The following is a 10,563-nucleotide window of genomic DNA, read 5'->3' on the forward strand; positions in this document are numbered from 1 at the left end:
TTCTAAGCAACTCACCCATTAATAAAAAGAAGAATACATTTCATTAATTAGACAGTAAGAGGTCTTGTGAATAACACCAGTTTATTTCCATTAGTTACGTCATTAACAAGTCTCCAAAATAGTACATTGTACAATCATAGTTAAAGCGGAGCAGATAATGCGATTACAACATTTTTAGTTTAACCTTCCTGAAAATAAATACAACACACAATATGTCTACGAAGCCTCTAACAGAAACAAAAGAGTGCTATGACAGTGTCGGCAACAAGGTCCCGGCTATACCTCAAAATGCTATGTACAAGGATAAGAGATACGGGACCCCAAAATGAATTGGGCCTCACCAAGTCAGCCGAGGAGAGGGTGTGCTGCTATCACTGATCAATGCTACCTGCTATGGAACCACCTGCATCCATTAAATATGCAGTGCCCTCGGCAAAATGGACGTTAGTACATATGGAATAGTACTAGTATGTAAAACTAAACACCCTCTCAATAGAACGAGTAACAGTAAACGGAGAATAAATCATGAAATCAAATAAGAAACTCAAACAATATAAAGGTGTTAAGTGAGGGGAAAGGTAAATTTCAAGTAGGTTTCAGTAATTTAAGTTGGGAGATCTTTAGCACCGATACACCACCGTGTCTTAGCACGGAGTCCAATCTCAGCCTGACCGGCTAAGCCGTCTCACCTCGAGATATACACTCACAATACCACCATGTGCGCGGCATGGCGTCCGATCTCAGCCCGTTCGGCTAAGCCGTCTCACCACAATGCCGTGTGGGTCGACATCACATCACATCACGCTAGCAATAATCTCATCCCATTTAAGGGAAAATATCTCAACACACCAATCTCATCCCATATAAGGGGAAACAGTTTCATCACATTAACACGGGGATTTACCCCTCAATCACTCCTACATCGGGACGTGTAGTTTCGGGGTTAGGTTGTTCCGACCTACCCTTCCTCGGTGGCTAAACGATGCTCCCAAGGCATTTATTATTAAAAGTATTTACCACTCAATTCAAATTCGTTTACATGTCATTCATTTTATTGGCATCATTGGCCATAACGCAATATCATTCTTGGCACGTTGGCCTTACTTCATAATTCATGCTCACTATTCCACTTTCAAATATTAACACGGATTGTCAACAACAAACATTTCTATTCAAGACTTTAAGCCCACATTTGAGAAATTTAGGGTCTTAGGCATATGTGATTTCTTACACAATTTGATATAATCACTTTCATTTGGTCTTGACTTAAAGTCACAACATTTTAATACATACTCATACTTTGAACACGCTCTCGAAGAATAACATAACATGATAAGAATATTCTTGAACACATTTTGAACATATTCGTATAAATACATCTTTCAACACCAAACTTATTCAGAAAATTCAATTCATAATGGACAACTCGGGACTTACAAGAACATCATGGGAATTTAATTCTAAGAGAGAAGTTTAGCCAACATACCTTGCCTCGAGCTTTTTAAATTACTACAATGCTCCGGAAGTTTTAGCCACTTCGATTTATTTACAGATATAGAAAAATTGAACACAAATTAGGAAGGAGTTAATAATTCCAGCTCACTTGAGCATTTTATCAAACACTAGGTGATCATTAAGGTTTTAAGGTCCTCCTATGGTGGATTCTTTCACCCCAATATTCAAAGTTCACCCAGAAGAGCTCAACAATCTTTCCACTACCCTTGATGGTACATTCATGTAAAATAAATAACTTCCACACCCAAGAATTGCTTTGCTTATTACTTATTTTCAATTAAAATTACAAAATTGAGGGCTATGGAGTAGAACCTTACCTCTAGGATGAAGACCAAGTGAATTCTTCTTGCAAATTCTTCAACTTTGAGCAAGAATTGATGGATGATGAGCTTAGGAATTTCCCCTCTCACTCTATGACACACTCTCTCTCTAGAAATATATGTTTTTCCCTTTTAAAATGATCCCTAAGGCTGTTTTATAAGAATGGGTCGGGTTCAAAAATTAGAAAAAATAAAGCCCCGATGCAGGTCTGCGGTCGCATATGCGACCGCATAACGCTTCTGCGGTCCGCGAAATGGACTGCATAATGGCCCTCCAGAACTGGGCACCCCTGCCTCACTCTACGACCGGTCTACGGAACGCAGACCTATTCTGTGGTCGCATAATGCGCCGCAGAACGTCCCTCCAGAATTGTTTTGTATTGGATCTGCGAGGTGTTATGCGGCCCGCAAAATGATTATGCGGCCGCATAATGGTCCAAAAATTTTGCCCAAATTTTTGCCTCGGTCTGCGGCCGATATGCGGTCCATAGATCAGTTCTGCGACTGCAGAATGGACCACAGAAAATGCCCTGTATTTCTAAAAAAATATTTTTTCAACTCCCCAACGCACTGTTCAACCAAAAAAGTCCGAACCGCGGCTCGCAAGCTCGTCGTGAAGAATCCCTACAATTGCCAATGCATAAGACTACTTCGGCACCACGAAACCCTGAGTCTTAGGTAAAATTTTACGGGGCCTTACAAACCTAATGATCCATTACATGAGATTTGGAAGCAGTATCGCACTATGGTGAAGGAGTGCCCCAACAATGATATGACCGACAACATGATCCAACAATAATTCTACCGTGGAATCAATACCACGAACCAATACCGTCACGATTACAAAATCCCACCTTTAGGATCATGATGGCACCTAGTCTCTAAGACTAGGTAAGCTTAACACTTGCTGAGATTTAAAGAAATAAACAACTTAGCTATTAAATTAAACTAATAAATGACATAATATAACTGAAACGGAACAATGGTCATACATCCCCCAAAATCGGTAGTACGAAGTCATAAGCTCTATTGAGTACACTAGAAATCTCTAAATACAACACTGTTCCGGAATGAAAATAAATAGTAGTAATGAAAGACAACAGAAGGTGACTCCGAGGCTTGCGAGCGGAATGACAGGTATACCTTGAAGTCTCTGCAATTCAACCTCGACTCAACTCTCTATACGATCTGATGTACTTGGATCTGCACAAAAATGTGCAAAAGCATAGTATGAGTACACCACAATCAGTACCCAGTAAGTATCAAGACTAACTTTGGTGGAGTAGTCACAAGATACAAGTTAAGATACTCACTAGACATAAAAACCTGTGCATAATATTATATAAAGCTAACAATGGAAAGAATATTAATATGAAGCTAATAATGGAAAGAATATTAATATGAAGCTAGCAATGGAGAGTAAAAAAGCAATAAATGGCAACAAAGAGTTAAACATGTGATAAAGCAATAAAATAATAAAAATACAGTTAAAATACAAGTGAAATAAATTAAGAAAAACAATAACAGTTTAAATCATCAAGCCGTTACAAACAGAATTTACAATGAGAATCACCCCGAGGTACCACACCTCATCATCACAATTCACATATCACTAATCTTCCTTATGACGCCACGTGAGCCTTACATTTATTTTTAAAAACACTTTCTGAAATAGCTTCACGCACTTTAGCCCCCTTATCTCATCGCGTGTGCCTCAAATAAAGTAATTTCCCTTACTAGCAACACGCGTATAAATCCCTCTTATCTCATCGCGTGCGCATCAATAACACCACCCTTATGCCGCTGCATGTGAATCTCATCACAACACAATAATCATCTCGCATCACACGTGCCTATATGCCACAACATTGCCGAAACAATAATACCAATATCACAACGATACATAGCCCACGGCTCAACAACAATGCGTACAAGAATTTCCAACAATAAAAAAATAAAATGGAAGAATAACTCAACAATGAAAGATATCCAATGCAACAACAACTTAAATTCAATGCATATAAACAACCTAAGAGTCTAAATCGGTCAATTACCACAAATAAGCCCGTGCACACACTCGTCACCTGTAACGACCCGACTTGTCGTTTTGAGCTTTTGCATTCTGTTTGGTGGTTTGAGGACATGGGTATCTTCATATGGTGAATAATGACTTGCGTATATAGCCATTTTTAATTTTCGAGTGGTTCGTAATTGATTTGAAAGAATGATTCTTAAATAGTAGGCTTTAAATTCGAAGAGTTGACCGATTTTGCATTTTCTGTATTTGTCATCAGATCAAAGTTTTGATGGTTTCGTTAGGTCCGGATGGTGATTTTAGACTTTGGCGTATACTCGGATTTGCATTTGGATGTTTCTAGAAGGTTTTGGCGCTAATTGGCGAAAGTTGGCAATTTGAAGGTTTTAAAAGTTCATAAGCTTGACCAGGCATTGAATTAGATGATATCGGCTTCAGATTGTTGTTTCGGGAGTTGGAATAGGTTCGTGATGTCATTTGGAACTTGTGTGTAAAATTTGAGGTCATTCTGAGTTGATTTGATGTGGTTCGGCATGAGTTTTGGAAGTTGAAAGTTCAAAAGTTCATTAAGCTTGAATTGAGGTGCGATTTATCATTTTGATGTTATTATGCATTATTTGAGGCCTCGAGTAGATCCAAGTTATGTTTTGGAATTTGTTGGTATGTTCGGACGGGGTCCCGAGGGGCTCAAGTGAGTTTCGGGGTGGTTTCAGACCACTTCGTCTCTTTTTGGCATTGCTGGCTTTCTGCTGGTTCTGGTGTTTCAAATCTTCTTCGCGATCGCTAAGGGGAGGATGCGATCGCATAGTTTTTTGGGAGCTGCTTGCTGTTTATTCATCACGTTCGCAATATTAAGAGTGCGTTCGCGAAGGTTTGAGAGGCTTTTTCATGGCGTTCGCAGGAGATGGTCGCATTTCAGCGAGGAGCTAGGGACTTCTGCCTTCGTGTTCGCGAGGTCGTGGGCGCATTCACGTAGTTGTGGTACCTGTGTTCATCGCATTCATGAAAGGGTAGTGCCATGAAAGCGAAGCGTATTTTTGGCTGAGTTCATCTTTGTTCTTCGCGATCGCAAAGTGTGGTCCGTGATCTCGAAGGGTTTGCCTGGGCAGTGTATATAAGTACTCTATTTCCGACCTTGAGTTCATTTTATCACATTTTGAGTTTTAGAGCTCGGATTTGGGCAATTTTGAGGAGATTTTCACCACATAGATTTGGGTAAGTGTTTTTGACTCGGTTCTGATTATATTCCATAATTCCATCTTCGATATTGGCATTTGATTGATGATTCTAAAAGTGAAATTGAGGGGTTTTTGTCTAAACTTTTCTAAAGTTAATTATTGGGTTTTGAACATCGACTCGGAGTCATATTTGAGTGAAATTAGTATGGTTGAACTCGTATTCGAATGGGTTATCGGAATTTGTGAGTTTTGTCGGGTTCCAAAGTTCGGGGTTGGGTTGACTTTGAGTATTTGATTAAAGATTCAACCTTTAACGTTTGGGTTTGTTTCCTTTGGCATTATTTGATGATTTTGAGTTTCTTTTGGCTAGTTTCTAGTTGTTTGAAGGTCGATTCACATGGGATGGCATTTTTAGAGTTCTGTTTGGCTTGCTCGGCATTTGATTTGGCTTGCTTGAGGTAAGTATTTTACTTATACTTGGTTGAGGCACTAGTTTCCCGAGTTATTTATGATAGCTATATGCTATGGGTGCGCATATGTGTGGGGGTCTGAGCCCATGTGCGAGCACCAGGTATTTATCTATGCTCGGAGTAGTGCTTAGGCTATCATATGCCTTGAATTGATTGATAAGCTTCATGTTGTGATGTTGCTCTTATTTGTATCCCTGTTGTGAACTATTTGAGCCATGTTTAAGGTTGCATAGAGGTTGAATCTCCTTATTAAGCTTGATAGCTGCTATTTTGTGATGTATTCACATGATTTGAGCTATGATATCACACTTGCACATGCATACATCTTAGCATATCACTTATACCTGTCAAGGAGTATGAAATTTGATCTTCTTTGATCATGTACATGTATTCTTGCATATCTGCTTTATGTATGATATGGTTTGGACTGGTAGCCCGTGACCACCCCGAGCGAATTGTGATGTTGTGCCTGCGACCAAGCCTGGCGAATTGTGATATTGTGCTTGTGACCATGCCGGGCTGATAGCGCGTGAATTGTCCGTGCTGCATGTGGATATGGATCCATCCCCTAGGGCCACCCTCACATGTTTCTCTCTTGATGGTGTGCACGCGTATTGTGATAAACCGACGGGTTTTTGGTTGATGTGAGCTATGGGAGAGCTGGAACTGGAGACGTACCTACTGTCCGGATATAACTACCACTTGCCCTTGGTGGCTTTCGATTTGAATTCTATTTATGTACATTCCAAACAGATGTTGTATTTATTTCATATCAGCTTTTTAAATCTATGTCTTAGTGGCTCGTGACTTGCACTACCAGTCCTTGGGATATTGTATGGAAATTCAGTTATATCATTTGTTGACCCCTTTTATTTCATTAGAACTGTTTTGACTGTTATTTGTCTTACCTAAAAGGTTTGGTTAGGTGCCATCACGACTATGTTGATTTAGAGCTCTAGGTTCGTAGGTTCTATGAGTCATGAGCAAGTGTCTTGTAAAGTCTTGCAGATCAGTATGATGACGTCCATACCTATCTTCGAGAGGCTACAGAGCATGTAGGAAAATTTCCATCTGTCTTTCCTTATCGTGCGTCATTGATTCAGCTTGAAGCGTATCTCTTTGAATTATGCCCACTCACTCATACGTGATGTTGATTTAGTTGTGCACTGAAGTCTTGTGATGTCATGGATGATGTGCGAGATGTGTCTCTGTGTTGTGGTGTTAGGCCTATTTGGAGGCCTTGAGGCCAGGTTTAGACCGCAGCTTGTGCTCGGTGGTCTCATTTGTGTGAGTATGTGCATTTGGAGTTATATGTCTGGTAGTGTCCTATGACTGGGATTGATGGCTTAGTGAGTGGTTGGATTGCTATGTGATGGGTATTATGTGACTATGGGATGAGTTTGGATGTGATGAGAAGTCTTTTGATTGGGATGTGAAAGAACTATGGATGCTCGATTTCTGTTTTGATGTGTTGCACAGTCTTGAGTTATGAGTGTGTTAAGGATATTTCATATTGATTGTGGAATAAAGTAAATTCTTATGTCTTGTTGATGAGTTTCGACTCGGGAAGGTTTAGCGATTGCATAGTGGTTGTGCTCGTGATAGGGCGTAATGAGATGCCAATTTGAGGCTAGCAGGTAGATTATCTCTTGTAGGATGTTCTTGGGTTGTGTGATCCCTATGATGCTTATGGGAAGAGTTTTCTTTCTACCAGTGGGATGTGTATGTGACGCAATTTGAGTTCGGATCATTTGAAGAAGTTCGCAAGACTGTCACGGGGTTGGATATGCGCTTAGCAGAAGATTTAAGGTACTTTATGATTTGTGCTACATGATTTGTAAATGATCCAGTTGAATTACAGTACGTGATCATGGCAGTTATGGAGTAAGGGTATTGTGGGTTATCAAATGTGATGTTTTATGGCTTTGATCCAAGTGGGGGGAGTCTGCTATCGATGATCAGATTGCATGGTTATGTGTTATATTGGTTTCAGTCTGAGACATATTTGAGGATCGGTGGTGATTTGAAGAGTTTGTTGTCACACCCCGAACCTGGGCCTGGACATAACATGGCACCCGGTGCCTGACTACAAGCGTCTGAGCAAACCAACTGGCTGGCTGAATCAACATGTGATATCTTAACATACTGAATGCGGAAGATAAACTAACACACGATGATATACTGAAAGTCTGGATGATATAAATCAAAGTGTGGAAAAATTAGTACAAGTTTGAAACATATCTGTAGTCAACATTGCTTAACATGAAAATCATGTGACTCTATCTAACTGTTACTATAGTCTATGAAGCCTCTAATGAAATACTGAAAATGCCAACTATCTATAAATACTGGAAGACTATAAAGTAATGATAATGCCCCGAAAGAACTGGGGCTCACCCAATAGCTGGTACGAGAATCTTAGCGCTCTGAATCGTCAACCTGTAAATCATTACCTGCATCGTGAGATGCAGGCCTCGGGTAAAAGGGGCGTTAGTACATTTGAATTGCACTGGTATGTAAAACAACTGAAAGAAAGAACTGTAAATGCTGGAACTAAAATTGAACTGAGAACTGATAACAAAAAACTGCAATGATAACAAATAACTAATAACTGAAATGATAACTGATAACTGATAACTGCTGAAATTGAAACATAAAATGATAATTGATAACTGATAACTGATAATTGAACTGAACAAAGGAAGTAAGGATATGAATACTCCCTCTTCTGAATGATGAACAATATGTTTATCTGAATAAACTATGGCCTCAGGCCCAATATATATGTGCACAAGCTATAGCCTTAGGCCCAAGTATATGTATACATAACTATGGCCTCAGGCCCAAAAATGCATAAAGCATCAACTACGGCCTCAGGCCCAAACATGCATAAAGCATAAACTACGGCCTCAGGACCAAATATGCATAAATCATATAAACTACGGCCTCAGGCCCAAATACAGGTGTTCAACATTCAGAGATTTAAATTCAGGAACTGAGAATCATACTACAATGTGTGATGCTAAAATACTGAATCATATTGAGTTACATGATACTGGAATACTGAATAGGACTAAACTGAGACATGTATTCTTGAACTGATTATGAAAACTGAAACTTCAATTGTTTATGACATGCTGAGTAATCTAGACTGAGACTCATGGGCATCAAACCCAAGTCTATATTGATTATGCACTGAGCTCACAACATTCAGAATGAAAGTCACGAACGAGTTATGAAGCTAGATAATAGAAGTTTTGCAACTATTTAAGGAACTAGGCTTAATTATATATTTCTGAGGAAAGTAGTAACATCGTAAAAGAAACATAGTGTAGGGAGAATCATTAACATTCCCAAGCATAGAGAGTTAGCCTCACATACCTTGACTTTGGTCCTTTAAGCGTAACACAATGTTTGTCGCCTCTTTCAATGATAATCTATGTCAATATATATCAAGATGAACCAATATTAGCACTAATTCTCATGTTTTCGTCACTGAGGCATTGTATCAAACACCTTATGGCATAAAGCCTCATATCCCTTAGTATTTGGTCTTTTCTTAACCAAGTTCTCATTCTACTACTTCTGGGTGATTCTACAATCCCAAATAGATGTAACTAACACCATTTTTTATCACCCAAATCTTTACAACAATCATAAGTCAACAACCCAAAACCCTAGCATAGTTCATATGGTTCTCTTTATAAAACCCATTTACTATTCTCCCAAAACTCATCAATTCATAGTTATAAATGATTAGGGAATAGAAGAATTATCTTTTTGAAGTTCACTCCTCTTGAATTCGAGTTCTAGAGTTTCCTTTCTCAACAATGGTGTCTCTACCGAATATCTAATGAGTGGAAGGATTTACCCATGTTAATAAAGTGTTGGAGAATTGAAATTAGCTTAGAATCATCGTTAGAACTTACCTTGGATGATAGAGGGACCTTGGGAAAGTTAGGTTCTTGAGAGCTTCCTTTCTAGAGTAGGTTTTCGTCTTTGGGATGTGGGGGAACGAGGTAGGTCTTTTAAATAAGTGAACACGTCCCAAAATTGAGGAGGAAAATAAAAATAGCTTGGGTAAACCTTGCCGGTGCGAGGCATCGTCAGGGGCGCCACAATAACTGTGCAAGGCGCCATTAGAGGCACCAAAATTACAGTGCCTTGCACTGTCTGGGGCACTGAGGATGATGCCCTGGACAGTGCCTTGCATTGTCTGGGGCGCTGAGGTTGATGCCCTGGACAGTGCGTTGCACTGTCTGTGGCACTAAGTTTTTATGGCCTTGCACTGTCTATGGCCGTGAATTTTCATGGCCTTGCACTGTCTAAGGCTATAAGATGGACCTCCCATAAACTTAGTCGATTTTATTGAATTTTATACACCTCACTCTCGGTCTTGATTCTAAAATGATTGTTTCCACCCATACTCATCCCGATAGGAATTCACATGTCTAAAAGGTCACATTAATACTCATTTAACGCATCCACAACTAATCCGGATTTACGGGGTGTTACATTTGTCCTTGAGGATGAGTTGAGCAATGTATTTGTTGGATGCATGACGTGCTATACTTTATGGGGATACTGGAAAATCTTATAATGACTCAGGTTTTTCATTCGTGGTGGAGGGAGTGTGCATGGATTAGGGATTCACTCGGTTGTTTAGAAATGTGGGTTACTTCTTGAGGTGATTGTGTGCTAATGGATCATAGGTCGGTCAGCTTGTTTTGGCGGTGAATTTGAGATTAGAATAGGGTGGATGACTCTTGAGAAGGTTCTAATGGGCTCAAGATTCATATGTGGTATTTGAGGAATTTCAGGATTTGTAAATGGCTAAGATATGAGATTTTCATGGGATGGTGTTGGGACTCGTGGTATTTATGTATCATTATGGATTCTACATTTTAGTATCAGAGCGATTAAGAAAACAATGTTAGATTCACGTAAGGTCTCTTCAGATTCGGTATCTCGGATGTGGCATTTTTGGGTGCTTAAGAGGGAGTACATCGGCTTATGGGCCTTAAGACGATGTGGTTTCATGCTAT

Source organism: Nicotiana tomentosiformis, chromosome 11, assembly GCF_000390325.3.
Source record: "Nicotiana tomentosiformis chromosome 11, ASM39032v3, whole genome shotgun sequence".
NCBI classification, from domain to species: Eukaryota; Viridiplantae; Streptophyta; class Magnoliopsida; order Solanales; family Solanaceae; genus Nicotiana; species Nicotiana tomentosiformis.